The sequence below is a fragment of the Podarcis cretensis genome, assembly GCF_951804945.1.
Source record: "Podarcis cretensis genome assembly, chromosome: 10".
In the NCBI taxonomy this organism is placed as follows: domain Eukaryota; kingdom Metazoa; phylum Chordata; class Lepidosauria; order Squamata; family Lacertidae; genus Podarcis; species Podarcis cretensis.
Genome location: NC_137179.1, coordinates 52,304,514 through 52,321,149, shown reverse-complemented (window position 1 = coordinate 52,321,149; position 16,636 = coordinate 52,304,514). Strand labels below are relative to the sequence as shown.

Here is a 16,636-nt window from a genome sequence, read left to right as displayed (position 1 = left end):
TTATTCTCTAAAAATATCTATCTATCTATCTATCTATCTATCTATCTATCTATCTATCTATCTATCATCTATCTATCTATCTATCATCTATCATCATCTATATCAGATGGATGAAAGAGAACAAGAGGAATGTGTGGTTTCCATAAGGGAATTCTGGGGACAAATATATAAGTAGATTTCTGCCTCGGTATTTTCAAAGCATAAATACAGTTAAGTCATATACTGGAGATATATGGGAAGAGTTTTACTTGCATTAGTTATATGATCCCTGTAGTCAGATATCACCTATTCCCTTGCTGTTTCTAACTCATTCAGATTTAGATTTCTGATACTTAACCTTCTGATGATTATAGAAGACTGGAACCCTGTTCAAGTGTTCTGAACATGGTTTAAACTAAGCAACACATGTGAGTCGAAAGTATGCTCAAATATGTTAGCTCTGCATATACACATCACCATCCCTAGGAAGCCTCCTGCGTATTTTGGAGCCCCAAAATGCATATAAGCACCCATGGGGGCTCAGGAGGCACTGATATGTGAAAATGCAGCTTTCATTTCCTAGTGGCCAGTTGAAATGCTCATTAGCGTACACTGTTATGTATGTACCTGCCACCCCAATTGAATTTGTTTCTTGCATTTTGCTGAGAGAATTAGGAGGCAGAAAATGTTGGTGAAGGAAAAAATTAACATAGCGTATAAACAGTCAAATCCCACTTATGTTTTCTGGTTTCTATGCTTCATTCATCTCTGCTGTTTGGTTAGTATAGATCGTTTCTCTTTAGCAATGATTAAGAAGAGTTGGAACGAGTGGTGGAAAGTGTCACCAAAATAGAGATATTGGGAATAGAGATTAAGACCACCACAAACAAATGTTTGTGTATAAACATATGTAAATATATGACACAAACTGGAAAGAGATACAAGGATTTATTTTTTTTAGAGCTGTCCTAAAAGCTTGTCCATAATTGAAGAAAATAAATAAAACAGCCAAATGTTCTGCCATCATCCCTCTGCTGTTTAGTGCTTGATATGAGCTACTTCAAGGTTTTATTGATGAGTTGATACAATAGAGTAATTAAACCATATCCTCACTATCCTCATTAGATAGTGCTGCCAAAGCTCTGAAGCACTGATGAAACACTTTTCCTAGGTTTACACGGCTGCCAGAATGAATAGACAGAGTCAAATGCAAGAGTATCAGGCATGTTGCAAAAGTGAAACTTCCAAGGCACTGCTCATTTCACACAATTTGTTGTTTGAACTTCATTGTCTTTGGATCTTCAGGATATTTCTTCTATTTCTCAAACCACCACCCCCCATTTTATTCTGTGTGTCTTTCTTTTTTGACGGTTGCTCCCTACGCAGTAGAAAAGGTCCCATTCATAGCTGTAACTCATGCCACATATAGATTATTATTTAAATATAAAGGGTTTTATCTATTTTACACCAACTGCGTTTGCTTGTCTGCCTGAAAGTAGCATATATGTTTCATGAGTGTGATTTATTTTCACAACAAGAAAAGCTTAATGAGTATCCTTGGATGTGTAATCAGTGGGGAGCCATCAACCTATATGTGATATTTTTATACATCTCTTAGCTAAATCACTGATCCAAATGTAAAATTCATCACTTGGGACTCATAGGCATTTTACATACTCAGGGGGACATTTGGTTCATAAACCAATGAATGGATTATGCTGGCCCATATGTTGTTTTTCTTCTTTGGCAGACATATTTTATAATCTTCATTAAACAACATGCATAATTCAGTGTTATTTATATAGTAGGGATTTTTGATAGCATGTAGATACTTGCCATATTTTTTTTAGCAAATCACCATCTTCAACAAAATTTAATGCTGTGATTTTAATTAACTGAGGTGAAAAATAGGCAAAATACTGCGGATAATTTTATTTTACAGTTCTCTTTATCTTTAGCAATGAATTTCTGTACAAAGTCTGTCTTCCTGTTAAAACTTTAGTACTTCCAACTTGCATATCAATAAATTATTTTCTTACTTCCATATTAAGTTGGGCACCACACACTGTGTGTTGCTTGTGTTGGTCTGTATTACAAAGTTCAATTTAAAGGTTCAAAAACCAGTTGTTTTCATGATTGTATTATTTCATTTTCAGCAGTGGAAGTGCTGTTGTATGCAAGAGAGAGTACTTTACAAATAAAAAAATGGTTAAGTAGAATAAAAGTTTAAAATAGCATATGCAATGTTCCTTCATGTAAGTGTGAACTGGAGGCAGATCTTTTGAAATATGGTGGATTTAGGCATGATCAACAGGTTTTTTTTGAATCAGCTGTTGAAAGAATTTCAGCAAGTGGGTGTTGTGGGGAGGGGGGGAGAGAAGCACATGATTAAAGTGTTAAGTTAAAATAATGGCATCATTTTTGTTCTTATATATTCATAAGAACATGGGACGCGGGTAGCGCTGTGGGTTAAACCACAGAGCCTAGAACTTGCTGATCAGAAGGTCGGCAGTTTGAATCCCTGTGATGGGATGAGCGGTCCCATTGCTTGGTCCCTGCTCCTGCCAACCTAGCAGTTTGAAAGCACGTCAAAGTGCAAGTAGATAAATAGGTACTGCTCCGGTGGGAAGGTAAACCTTTATTCATAAGAACAGTATTCAGATTGACTGTATTGCACCAGGGACCAACCAAATGCATGGTTTTGTAGTACATTTATCAATACATTTAATAAATTTATTAATTTATAAGCTTTGTTGTTGTTTAGTCGTTTAGTCATGTCTGACTCTTCATGACCCCATGGACCAGAGCACGCCTTTATCAGAATTCTGAAAACAGTTTATAAAGTTCTAAATTACGTAACGTAATACCATGAACGAGAGTGCTTGCTGAAATCACTAAATCCCAGCAGCTATAGAAAAATGTGCAGGAGTGGAAGCAGCTATTATTAAATTAAAGACTCCTTTTAGAAGAACATTTTTAATCTAGAGGCCCTTGTCTTATGTATCCACTTGCTGTGTTTCAGTTGGTGGAGGCTTAGGGATGGGGGCGAAATTTAGTTGCTTTTTTTTAAAGAGAGTTTTTATTTCACAGTGCTTAAATCAAGCATACATGTATACATTTGAAAAATAGGTCACATCCTTTAACTTAGGTTTTCTGTAGCCCTCTCTCAGCCCTGACCTTTCCCCTTCTCTTGGAACGTGGATGATGAGGCCCATCTGACTGTTGTGTGGCCCACTGCTGGAATTAATGTTTTTGGGGTTTTTTTGCTGTACTTTTGATTATTATGTCCATTTCTTTGATAAATATATTGGCTTTTCATTTAAGTTATGCAAACTTTAAGATGTGGGATTTGGATTTTAATTCATTGCAGCCCCTTTTGAGCTGGGATCCTTCCCCACCCCTCCTATAGTCAGTATGCAATGGAATGGGTTTCTGAAAGAAAAAGGATAACCACAGGGGCTTTAAAAAGTTAGGTACTAACTGCACCCCAGGTTTCCAGAATGATTGATCATAAAAAAAGTTCTGATGGTGGCAGAGGATTGCCTTCTAAGTTGAAAACCTGCAGATGCTTGTAGCAGGCTGCTTTTAGTGAACTCAGTCCTTTGAGATAGGTATTATCTGTTCTACAGAAGCAATTCCAAGACTGTCTAGCTGTTTCAGTTTTTCTGCTTACTTGAATTATATTATTATCTATGAAATGTATTCTGCATTTTCTTTTTCTTTTTTTTATAACCTGAGGACATTTCTACTAGCTGATCATTCTGCATGAATTGCCCCACTTCAGAATTCATTTATAGACAAGAGAGGTGGGATATTTTTGATTCTTTTTTTTTTAAAAAAAAAATTAGAATTCTCTTGTAGGTAACTTTTTGGTCTGGAATGCTTCCTACTAATGTATTTTTAATTGTTTCTGACATTTAGAATAATTCATTTATATAAGTAGTGTGCAAACTAATTTATTATTAAACCCTATAAAGTTCATGAAAATGTCATCCAAATACAATGTATAATTTATGTCTAGATGCTGCTGCTTTAAGATATGATCACCATCAAATCTAAAAACATTTTAATTCTAGTATTATCTAGTATTTCTTAAGTTATATCCCCAATGATAATCAATCTTTTTCCTAGCACCTCAACACTTTTTCACAATTGTTCTTGTTTATATTTGTGTGTAAATGAGGAACCATTGTGGTATAGTGCTTAGAGTGTTGGACCTGTGAGACCTAGGGTTCAGTTCCCCCACTCACCTGGGTGAACTTGTGCCAGTAACAGTCTCTCAGTGTAGCCTACCTCACAGGGTTGTTTTGAGGGTAAAACAGGGGCAGAGAGAACCTCAGAGGATAACGAGGATATAAATGCAATAGATAAACAAATGACCATACATAGAACAATGGAGAAAAGGAGCCTGATTTGCAATGGTTTCTGGAGCAAGCAATTGCTGAGGACATGGGGCACAACCTTGACAGTTGCATTTTATCTGTGTGCTCATGTTAAATGACTAGAATGGGGAGGATATTAGAACCCAAGTAGTTGCATCATAAACAAGGAAGTAACTAAACACTTGGTCCTTTTCTTACTTTGGTCATGGCTCAGTTCCATCAAATTTACCCCATGTAAAATGACAACTATACACCCACATCTGTGTATTTATACTCACATGAAACTTGGGTGGGGGATAAAAGAGAGGGGGGATTAGTGCAAGATGCTAAGCTTCTACTCCCTTTCTCAACAGCAGTGCTATCACAGCAGTGATTTGGGGGGATACAAAGCGGAACTGGTACAGAACTAGACAGAGAGGCTTGGGGGTCCACATCCCTTACTGCTGCCTTGAACTGGAGGTCTCCCACTCCTCTCCTATAAATAAAACAATGACAACTACTGTTAATCCTATATTGTAGGTTTAGGAGCAGCTTGGGTTTAGGTCTGGGTAAGTCATGCTGCTTTGTTGTCATGAAAAAGATAGAGTCCTTGGAAGGCACAGTGATTATTAAGATGAAAGGGGTTGAAGTGCTATATTAACCCCTATATAGCTGTTAAATGTTGATCCTGTACAGGAGTAAGCCATATGGTTCCTACCAGATGTTGCAGGACTACAATTTGCATCATCATAGGTATGATAGCCATTTTCAAGTATCCAAATGGTTGTCATATGGAAGATGGAGCAAGCTTGTTTTCTTCTGCACCAGATGGCAGGACCCTAACGAATGGCTTCAAGTTACAAGAAAGGAGATTCCGACTAGACATCAGGAATAACTTTTTGACAGTAAACACTGTTCAGCAGTGGAGTAAACTTACTTGGAAGGTGGTGGGCTGTCATTCATTGCAGCTTTTTGAGCAGAGTTTGGATGGTCATCTGTCATGGATGCTTTAGCTGATATTCCTGCATTGCAGGTGGTTTGACTAGATGATGCTCAGGGTCCCTTCCAAAGCTGCAATTCTATGATTCTATCCCTGACCATTGACCATGGTGGCTTCGGCTGATTGAGTTCAGCAATATCTGAAGGGCACCATGTTTACTACCCCTGCTTTGGCCCTGTATAAAGCACAACCACTGAAGTCTTCAGGGAGTGTAGGGGTTATAATTATATCCTCTGTGATTTCTCCCAAAGCACTATAAGGCTCCCATTTCAGGAACACTTGTGAAGTCTGAGGCTTTGCTAGAACGATGTTCTGGTACAAGGAGGAGTTTTCTTCAGAATGAGAAGGACTAAGAGTTTGCATTGTCTTGTGACTAACTGCAGAAAAATCTTGTCATCCTGATTTGTATGATAATGGTATGCCTCCAAATGCCGAGGAAACAGCAGTGGGAGAGGGTTATTTCCCTCGTGGGTGATACTGCATTGCAGTGGTTCCATTCATTCTGGGATGACTGTCTTGAGAGGGTGGTATTGGGGAATTTCTGCAGTTGCTGTGGCAATTGTGCTATGACGCTCCACAGGGTCCTGTCTTATCCCCATGCTACTTAACATCTATGTGAAACTGCTGAGTCAGATAATCTGGGGATTTGGGGTGCATTTCATGATTATGCTGGTGGCATGTAGCTCTACTCTTCTTTTCATCTAAGCAAGATAAGGTTATAGGAATGGTAAATTGGTGCTTAGCTGTGACAATGGGCAGGATGAGTAAAATACAGACGTTCAGTCCAGAAAGGCAGAGACACTGTTAGGAGATCATTCGTTTGCTCAGATGAGTGATACTTTTTCAATACGTGGGTGCACTCACTGTAGAACAGGGTTTCTCAAACTTGGGTCTTGAGCTATTGTTGGACTACAATTCTCATCATCTCTGACCACTGCTCCTGCTAGCTAGGGATGATGGGAGTTGTAGTTCAACAACAGCTGAAGACACAGGTTTGGGGAACCCTGCTCTAGAGGATCAGGTTTGTAGCTGGCAGGTGTTTCAGGATCCATCCCCATAATTAGAAATGCAAATAACCTTTGTGGCACAGAGCTTAAGGTGGTATCTCAAGTATGATCCTGGGGACTTTCACCTAAGAGTTTTTTGTAGAGTCTGCTGTTTATGCTCACAAGTTATTTATAGCATCTACTCTTCAAAATGATGTCCATATTATTTTCCCATTTAATCCAGATTTACAGTTAAGTAAAACAAAAACGTAAATCTGGATGTCAAGGTAGAACTATGGAATAACATTTGGTTGAAGACCATAGTGTGTGGAAACTGAAAAAAAACTTGCTTGCTGGAGCAGCAACAAGTCCACAAAAACTGCTGGGTGGAAGAGTTCCCTATCTTCATGTAGACAACTTGCCTTCAGTAACCCCTGTTCTTGTCTGCCAGTGTGATAACTCTGATCCATTGTACCATAGTTGTCAACCTTTCCTTTTTTTGTGGGGAATTCCCTTATTCCAGCGCCATTTCCCGCTGCTATCCCGGATTGTTAGATATCCCGTAGACTGTCCCCGGGACATGTGAGGATGCTGATCCCTTATTTTCAAATCTGAAAGTTGACAGCTATGCATTGTACATGTGTGACTGCATTTTGAAGAAGGTCTGGAGACATCGGTTACAGGACAGAGTAAGATACCCAAACACTGGGATTTGGTTCTTCTTCACATTCATTGGCTCCTGATCCATTTCCAGGCCCAATTCAAAGTTCTGATTTGAACTACATGGTTGAGTTCTCTGTATCTAAAAGATCATCTCTTTCCATTTGTACCTGCCCACATCCAGGCTCATGCAGCGGGATGGGCAGCCAGGTACACTTGTCCTGGGCCTTGGAGGGTTAAGCCAGCGAATAGGTCTCACTAGGGGCCTGCCAGATTTACGCTGTCATGCAAAGAATGCCCTGGGCTTCCAACAGACAAGTACTTAATGGATGAAACAGCCATGGGAGAAATGGCCATGCCTGTCCATATGCACTGCAAGTCTTCAATAGTAAAATCGGGACCTGCATTACCGCATACTAGTGTGTAGCATCAGATCAGATTGGCTGCCGCTGCCACAGTGGCACATCTCATGGGCTGTGAGTCTGTTGGAGCCACATGTCTAGTGCCAGCATTTTCTTGTGTTAGCAGGGCTTGGGTAATAATGAAACATGTAGAAATAGTTTTGCAAGCATAGTTGATAAGTGCACAATCCTTGAAAGATCAGTGTAGAGTGCAAAAAGTTTCTGAACTTTTGTTTTTTTCCAATTTCCCAGGTTTATCTGAGCTACCCTGACATCTTATGTAACTGGAGTGGCTGTATTTTTGTTTGAGTTTATATCTTTATTTTAACAAGGCTCCTCCCCCGGGCCTCAGACAATAACAATATTTGTTCTTCTAAATGGATATTATACTATTAAAAACCTCAGTGGTAGCAATCAATCGTTTTCATCAAGTGGTTTTGAACGAAACAAAAATGTTTAGATTGCATTATGCAAATCATATTAGGCTGCAGTTCAGAATACACAGTCACTTAGAAGTAAATTTTATTTGAAATCAGTGGGACATCCCATTGAGCAAAGTGTCATTAAGGTTAAGCTGTTAGTTAAATGAATTTGTTTGAAATGCGCACAATAAATTTTTCTAAAACTGGAAGAGCTTTTTTCAATTGTGATTTCACCTAGCCTAGGTCATCTTGATTCTGAAAATAGATATAAAACCCATTGTACAGGTGAGTGCTTAGACATGACTAAGAGTATCGGTTTGCAAAGTAAGAGTAGTTTGAAGGCTTAAAAAAAAAATCTATCACAAATCATTTGTTTGGCTCTGGATAGTTGCCATCCCCAAAACCCAAATGACAGATTTTGGTGTGGGTTTTGAGATTTTGGTGTGGGTTTTGTTTACCACAGTGCCTTCCTCCCTTGAATGTTTTGAGTAGCCCACTGGGTAGCTACTGTTTGGAAAGTAATGGGTCACAGTAGGAGGCGAAAGGGGGACGGGTTCCAGAAGCATTTAGTGTTTAATGGGGCTACTGCTGTAGTGAAGCAGTGTGCAGAAATAATTCTGATTAGACTTGGTCAATCAAGCTACAGAATCAGACCTGTCCTCCTATTCATGTCTAAAGAACGGAAAACTGTCATTGTTCAGAATAAAATCTTAGAACTTTCCTTCAAAATACAGTTTTCAATTCATTTGTATATGAAGCAGGTTGTGAGAGGATGTAGAGAGAAGAAAACAGAGGGACAATTAGACTACAACAAGTCATGATAACATCAGCCAGAGCAAAACCCTAAAGATTAATGTAGATTTCAGTGGGAGTTTTAAGTATTTACACTACTTAATGATTTCCATTCAAACTAGTTAAATCAATGCATGTTTATTTTGGGCTAGATTATCACCTTAGAAATTTTGCAGGTGTTGTACTAATATTAACTTCGTGGCATGCTTAATTTATAGTATACATATCATTTAGCTATTGAACAAGCAGGTGCTGTTAAAAGATATTGACACGTATTTGCCTATTGAAATGGGTAAATGAAGTCGTAACAAAAAATGAAATGAAATGAAAACTTAAGAATAATTATTACAAAAAGAAACTTTGTGTTTAAAATATATAATGTTACCTACCAAGCCCTAGGACTAGTGATAACACACATGTAGAATAGCTTTGGTTAAGACACTCTCACTCTCAGCTTTGTTAAGTGTGAGAGGTCATGAGACTGCACTTAGTGTTAGGCTTCTTTGACAATATGCTTTGAAGTAGATTATGTTACATGGTGATTGTACTTTTGTGAAGTTTCTGAACAGGTCTTTAGGGAAACTAAGTGGGCATCAAAGGAGCATTTCTTATTGTTTTGAGCATGCAAAACAGCAAGGGAAACATTTTTAGTTGGATTTTTCTAGAGCCACATTGTGTGCTTGTCAGTAAAGAGATATATTGTATTTATAGATGTCATATTTTTCCACAGGGGGAAGTTTGAAAGGCATCATTGTTCTTGACTAATTGTGTCAAGGCAATTGCTTGAAAAGTAAATGAGGATAAAGTGATAAATCTGGTGTATCAGCCTTCTGCATAATGTGGTAATCTATTCTAACCAATCCTGACTTTCAGAACATTTTTCTTTTCCTGAGTTGAAAGACTTCTTTGTCAGCATAAAGAGATTGTTTCTGTGGAGTTACCATGTTTATCTGATCAGAACTGAGTACTACCAGTCTGATTATCAAATGCTGTGGCAGATAGCTAGGTCAAAATCATATCAGAGCATTGAAATAAAAAGTCAAAGAACAGTAAATATAAGGGCATATGCAGGGTAGAGGCAAGACCTTAAGGGAATCCTGGTACTTAACTCTTATAACTCCGAGAACCAGGGGTTATAGTAATGCTACTTTCTGCAACAAATGTCTGCTATTAAATATAATAGAACCATATTCTGAATAAGTAGGAGGTTCAAGCAACTAAGCAGATTTTCTTGCTTTTAAATAAATACAGGGAAGTATTTAACCCCTATTGTATAGCTACAAAGCCCTTGCTGATTGCACAGTGAAGCTTGGGAGGTCCAGAAGGATGTGATTGGCTCTTTAAAGGCAGCTCTCTTTTTTTGGTACCTCTTTAGCAGCAGCAGAATTCAGCAGCACAGGGATTTATTAGCAGGATTGCTATGAGAGGAAGACTTCTTAATCAAAGTTTTAACTTCTGTATCCTGGAGATGAAAAGCAGAACAAAAGTGCATTCATAAGGTACCATATAGAATTATTTTGAAGGTATTACTGATACATCTAGTTAATACTAAGTAGTTAACAAAATTTTGTTTTGCACCAGTTCATCAGTTTTGCTAACTGTGTTGAAATAGAAATTTTAGAAATGTGAAGACGAAACTAAATTGGATCTAATTAATTCAGTGTTTTACTGGGGGTTGAAATTGGCACCTTTATATTACATGAAGTTCATATAAAGGTATGGACATGCTAACTTTATAAATTCCAAAAGCAAATGTAAACAAATCTGGACCACCAAAGTTCATTAGCAAAGTTCCTGTTCTCTTCTATGCAGAAAGAAACTTACTTTGTATGTTGGAATATCTATTTAAGTTCTAATATTGGCTGATGAGAAAAGGAAAAGTTTCTTTCAATATTGATTTTTGTATTTTTGTTCATATCTCATTCACTTGACTTTCTAAATATATTTTACACAGGCAATTATTTTCCTTCCAGTTACACATTTACCAACATTTAACATATCTGAAATTTCATTGAATTTTATACCTAATGCAAATCTTCATAACATATTTTAATTAATATACTATTTTCATGCACTAGAAAGCACAAAACTCAGTTGTGGTTTTGTTGTTACAGCTTCATTAAACCAGAAGCAAGTATGCCAACATTTTCTGTTTACTGTTGTTCCACTGTTGACTTGTAACATTATTTGTATAATACATTCTTATTTACAACTGCTCATGTTTTGAACTATACTATTATTTGAAAAAACCTATCAGAATTTTTAATTTTATGTTAAGCTGATGTACTTGCAGTAGCTAATCATGTTTTGTGCGGACTGTTTTTTGTGTGCAAGATTGATGGGACATAGTTACATTAGGAGCCCTTCTTATGCTATAGAACCCCAAAGCTGAAAATGAACGTGCCTGCTATTAAACAAAAGTGAAATCACTGAGAAATCTGCTTATAACAAATGTGTTGTATCCAAATCATATGAACAGTAGACTCATTAAAATAAATAGTTCATACTAGCTTGCTAAGGCTCCATTTCTAACCACATCTATTCCAGTGTGAGTACCATTGAATTCAGTGGGGTTCACACCTAGGTAAGTGGAGTTAGGATTGCTGCTTAACTTTATGTCTAACAAAGTTAATAAAGTCCATTGATTTAAGTGGGTCTACTCTATGTATGATTTAGTACAGTACAGTGGTACCCCAGGTTAAGTACTTAATTCGTTCCGGAGGTCCTTTCTTAACCTGAAACTGTTCTTAACCTTAAGCACAACTTTAGCTAATGGGGCCTCCTGCTGCCGCCGCACCGCTGGAGTACATTTTCTGTTCTTATCCTGAAGCAAAGTTCTTAACCTGAAGCACTATTTCTGGGTTAGCAGAGTCTGTAACCTGAAGCGTATGTAACCTGAAGCGTATGTAACCCGAGGTAGCACTGTATAACCCATTGTATTTAAGACTAGCATACGATAAAAGCATATTTGGGATTAATAAATATTCATACATCAAGAACCACAATGTAATGTGGGTTTTGAGATTCGTATCTATCTCACAACAGCATTATATATTTTGTCTTGATAGATATAACCAAGAAGTTAAAATCTGAACAATTCAGCAATTAAAGCATTCCTTTTTACACTATTGACAGTAAGTGTTATATAAGTCTATGCAAAGTTGCTGTTGTCTGTGTGAGCATGCTTTTTTTAAAAAAAAAAATGTGTACACCCGGAACAAATTAAATACATATCCAGAGGGTCCACTGTATTTAACTATGACTAATGATAGAGTACTAACCTACTGTATAATGGTGCCATACAGTTAACCCTCAGTTAACTTGTGCTAAATTCAGGGAAGGATAAAATACTTTGCTTTCTGGTGGCATCTTTTTCCCTATTCTGGTTTGTAACTGTATCATCTTCAACTTTTTAAGGCAGGGGTTCTCAAGCTTTCTGCTCTCAATGCCCACCTAAGACAATGACGCTGCAGTCCCTTTTGGGGGGCAGGGTGGGAGTTTGAACTTATATAGCTTGCATAGTTTGAACTGGCAATGCCAAATGTGGTTCTGAGTCCACATAGTTTCTCTTTGTGATACAGTCATACCTTGGAAGTCAAACGGAATCCATTCCGGAAGTCCGTTTGACTTCCAGAACGTTTTAAAACCAAAGCATGGCTTCTGATTGGCTGCAGGAAGCTCCTGCAGCCAATCGGAAGCCATGGAAGCCCCATCGGAGGGTCAGCTTCCAACAATAGTTCGCAAATCGGAACAGTCACTTCCGGGTTTGTGATGTTCGGGAGCCAAAACGTTTGAGAACTAAGCTGTTCGAAAACCAAGGTACAACTGTATTAAAGGTAAAGGTACCCCTGCCCGTACGGGCCAGTCTTGACAGACTCTGGGGTTGGTGCGCCCATCTCACTCAAGAGGCCGGGGGCCAGCGCTGTCCGGAGACACTTCCGGGTCACGTGGCCAGCGTGACAAAGCTGCATCTGGCGAGCCAGCGCAGCACACGGAAACGCCGTTTACCTTCCCGCCAGTAAGCAGTCCCTATTTATCTACTTGCACCCGGGGGTGCTTTCGAACTGCTAGGTTGGCAGGCGCTGGGACCGAGCAGCGGGAGCGCACCCCGCCGCGGGGATTCGAACCGCCGACCTTCCGATCGGCAAACCCTAGGCGCTGAGGCTTTTACCCACAGAGCCACCCGCGTCCCCGCCACAACTGTATTAGGTACTGTTTAATTAGCAGAATCCTCAGTCTAAAAATGTGTATTACCTACTTGAATCAGAGCACCATACTTGTAGCATGTGAAGGCATAGTGATAAAACTGAATGCTAAATCACAACCTGTTACCAGCATGCTGTCAACAGCAAAGGGATACATTTTTCAGCTTGAGAACTTTTTTCAGCTTGAGGGCCACATTCCAGATAACAGTGGAAAGAGGAAGAGGAAGAGGAAAAAACAAACATTTACTGCAAACATTAGAGCCTTCATAGCAGACGCTGGGAGCTATTGCCTCAGTACAGCAACTCCCAGCAAAATAGTATGAACGGTTTAAAATATGCAATGAACAATATAAAAATTCATACTGTCCTTTTATTTCAGTTCCAATCATTTCTTGAAGACCAAGGGTTAAAAAAGAGGTCATCAAACTCAGACTGACTCATCAAAACCAAGCATTAAACAAAGGTAAAATAATTCTTATTTTGTCTAATTTCTGGGATGTACGTTATTGAGAAATTATTGGACATCTTGTAGGATGGCCTTTTCCTCCTTTTTTATTTAAGATTTGGAGGCATAAGACATTTTTTTGTTCAGAACTTTGTGACATGGTTAGTGGTCCTATGTTTGTTGCTACTGGCAGTCGGCCCTGCCACTGGTGCAGCAGGTATTTTTACAAGGCTGTGACTGGCTTTGCCTAAGTCCTGAGTCAAATTGGGCCTATTTGAAGGGATTTGGGCATCGATTCAGTCAGGTTGAGATAGCACAGACTACTATGGTTGGTTTGGATGTTTCAGAGCAACTTGTGTCTGTCAGGTAGCAGGGCATTAGATTGGAAAGCATGTGGAAAGACCAAGACTTAACTGACCACCATCTGTGTCTTCTCATTTCAATCTGTTTTAGGAGATTGTGAAATGTGACTCCTGAATTGATTAAGAAAGAAGAATGCTCTTTCAACACATGTTTTTGATGCAGAGAGGTTCTTCTGCTCCTAGCATAACATTAATGGAATCTCTGTTGTATAAGATCTGTGGAAACTGATGTTAACTTTTGCCAGCTAGAAATTGATAGTAGGGGAAGTGATATATGTAGTCTGGCAAATTGGGGTGGCTATGTGTCTTACTTTAGGGCAGCCTTCTGTTTGAAGGCATCCTCTTATTTCAAAGAACTGCTTGATTGTAATAAAACCTTTTTTGATACAACAGTTTTGTATCCAAAGTACGCTGTTCATATTTTCTTCCACCCAGGAACTGTGTGAGCTCCGTCTTCATTGGGAAGTTGTGCATTTGTTGGGTGATGAAGATGCAAAAATGCTATTTCTGATGTATCATTTTTGCACAAAAACAGGATGTGTAGGGAAATTGTGATATGGCTTTTGCAAGTTTTCATAAACTGCTCTCTTTTTTCAGTACTCCTTTGACAAGAAAATCAGCCAACTTATTTTGCAGACTAGATAAAGATGGTAATTTTATGTAAGCCTCTATCCATTAACTACAACATTACTAGGCATATCTTGCAAATTACTGAGAACTCATAGCAACATGTTGAATTGGTAAATAATTCACATTTATCTGGTGTTTGCCCCTCTTCCCTTGTGCCTTTTATATGTACTAGGCACTGCTCTTGGAAATAAACTGTTGCTTGGAAAGAAACTCGTTTAAAAATGTTTTATGTGGTTTTTATTTAAATAAAATATTTATACTGAAGACTTTATCCCCCTTGCCTGCTTTTCCGTCTCTGAGGCTTAGGAAACAATGGAAGAAACTGATCATAGATTAAAATCCTTACCAGCACCAGCATCAAGAGAGTAATATGTTGATCATATTTAATTGATCATTCAGTTATGATCCCAACTGTACCAAGATGAAGTTCATAAATATTATAAAATGGCAGAAGACTTAGAAGCTAACTGTTCAGGGCCCAGCTTCTTCACTTTGAACCTCAACTCTGTCTTCTCTTCCCCAAGACTTCTTAGCTTTCTGCTCAGTGCAGCCTATCTCCTCCCAAACAGCAAGCAATGGATTACTGTTTGGGTTTGGTCTTGATCCCACCCCCTAGGATCAGCTGTAGCAGGCGAAAGTAGTTAGCTAACAAAAACATGCCTTAATTTTGGTAGGCAAAGGAATGTCATACAAAGATAGGCTACAGATCTACTCTCCATGCCAAGTAAAGGGAATAATTGGATTAGCTATTGAATAACAATAACAATAACAGTAATTTAGCATTTATACAACGCCCATCTGGCTGGGTTTCCACAGCCACTCTTGGGCGGCTTCCAACAAAATATTAAACAGAATAAAACCTCAAACATTAAAAACTTCCCTAAACAAGGCTGCCTTCAGATGTCTTCTAAAAGTCAAATAGTTGTTTATTTCCTTGATATCTGATGGGAGGGTGTTCCACAGGGTAGGCGCCTCCACCAAGAAGGCCCTCTGAATGAAAGCCCATACTTCTATGGGTGAGTAGCTGATAAGTTACCATCTGAAGACATCTTGCTCCTACCCGCCCCCGCCCCCCATTTTTAGTTTTTACAGAGCTTACGTGCCAAAGACATGAGAAACAGTGAACATAATTAATCTGGATTTTAGAAAAAGCTTTTGATAGTGCACTATAATTCTGATCAGCTAACATAAGCAAAAAAGACTAGTAGGATGGATTATGACAGAATGCAAAGGATATAGGATATTGGTTGAAGTTGGAGGGAGAGAAATGGTTTTCCTTAAGCATCACTGTTTTTGACTACTGGGTTTATAAAGTGCCTGAAAGTAATGCAATTTTTCAAGAGTTCTACTGATAGATTTGAAGTGGCTAAGACAATAGCAAGTATAAATCAACATGTGCCACACCATAAGATTATCTGAAAAGATTTATAGTTCTGCCATGTCTATCAGCTCTTGTAAAAAAAATGCAAAGGATGACAAATCTTCAACAATCCAATCCAGAAACCATAATATGTTCTTGTTTATACAGCACACCTCACTTAAAGCATCAGTTGTTAAAGGACCCAAATCTAAACTACATACTATTATCATACTGTTATTTGTATATGGTTTCATGGTGTAGCCTTTAACCATTTCTTTGTGTGCCTTTATATGAGAAATAACCAACTCAATTAGAGCAAAACTAAGGGTGAATGTCGCCTACCGTTAGTCATGCTGTAAACATATTGTGCTGGCCCTGTATCTACATGGAGGGCAGTGAAACAAGTCATAGGGGAGGGCAGATTGTTTGTGGCTCTTAGCATGACATGGCCACTGCAGAACTTGCATGGGCTCATCAGTGAACTTATTTACTTCTACTATAGTAAGTTTATATGTCAAAAAAGGTTCATATACCCTATTAGACCAATCTATCAGCTCCAACAAGGATGATTCACTGGGGCTGATGGAAGTTGTCTTCCTCAGACGTACAGAAAGATCAGTTCATAGCAGATCTTGATAACTGGTGAAAGCTAATACAAAAAGTGCTGAATCAATATATTGTATGAGCTTGTGCCAGTCTGGTGTCCTCCAGATTACTGTGGTACCTCGGGTTACATACGCTTCAGGTTACATACGCTTCAGGTTACAGACTCCGCTAACCCAGAAATAGTGCTTCAGGTTAAGAACTTTGCTTCAGGATGAGAACAGAAATTGTGCTTCAGCGGTGCAGCAGCAGCGGGAGGCCCCATTAGCTAAAGTGGTGCTTCAGGTTAAGAACAGTTTCAGATTAAGAACAGACCTCTGGAATGAATTAAGTACTTAACCTGAGGTACCACTGTATTTTGTACTATTTTGTGCTAGGGCTGACGGGAGTTGTAGTTAACATCTGGAGGGCAACATGTTGTGGAAGGCTG

General features: G+C 38.7%; 1 protein-coding gene across 16 annotated transcripts in view; it reads left to right on the top strand.

Moving 5' to 3' along the window:
• The window catches only part of NRCAM (neuronal cell adhesion molecule), a 132,068-nt gene that overhangs the window by 35,232 nt on the left and 80,200 nt on the right, over window positions 1–16,636 (top strand). For all 16 annotated transcript variants that reach the window (XR_013843188.1, XM_079994076.1, XM_079994079.1 and 13 more), the window contains exon 2: window positions 13,186–13,269. The gene's annotated coding sequence lies outside the window, so the exon portion shown is untranslated. The remainder of the gene's footprint in view (window positions 1–13,185; window positions 13,270–16,636) is intronic.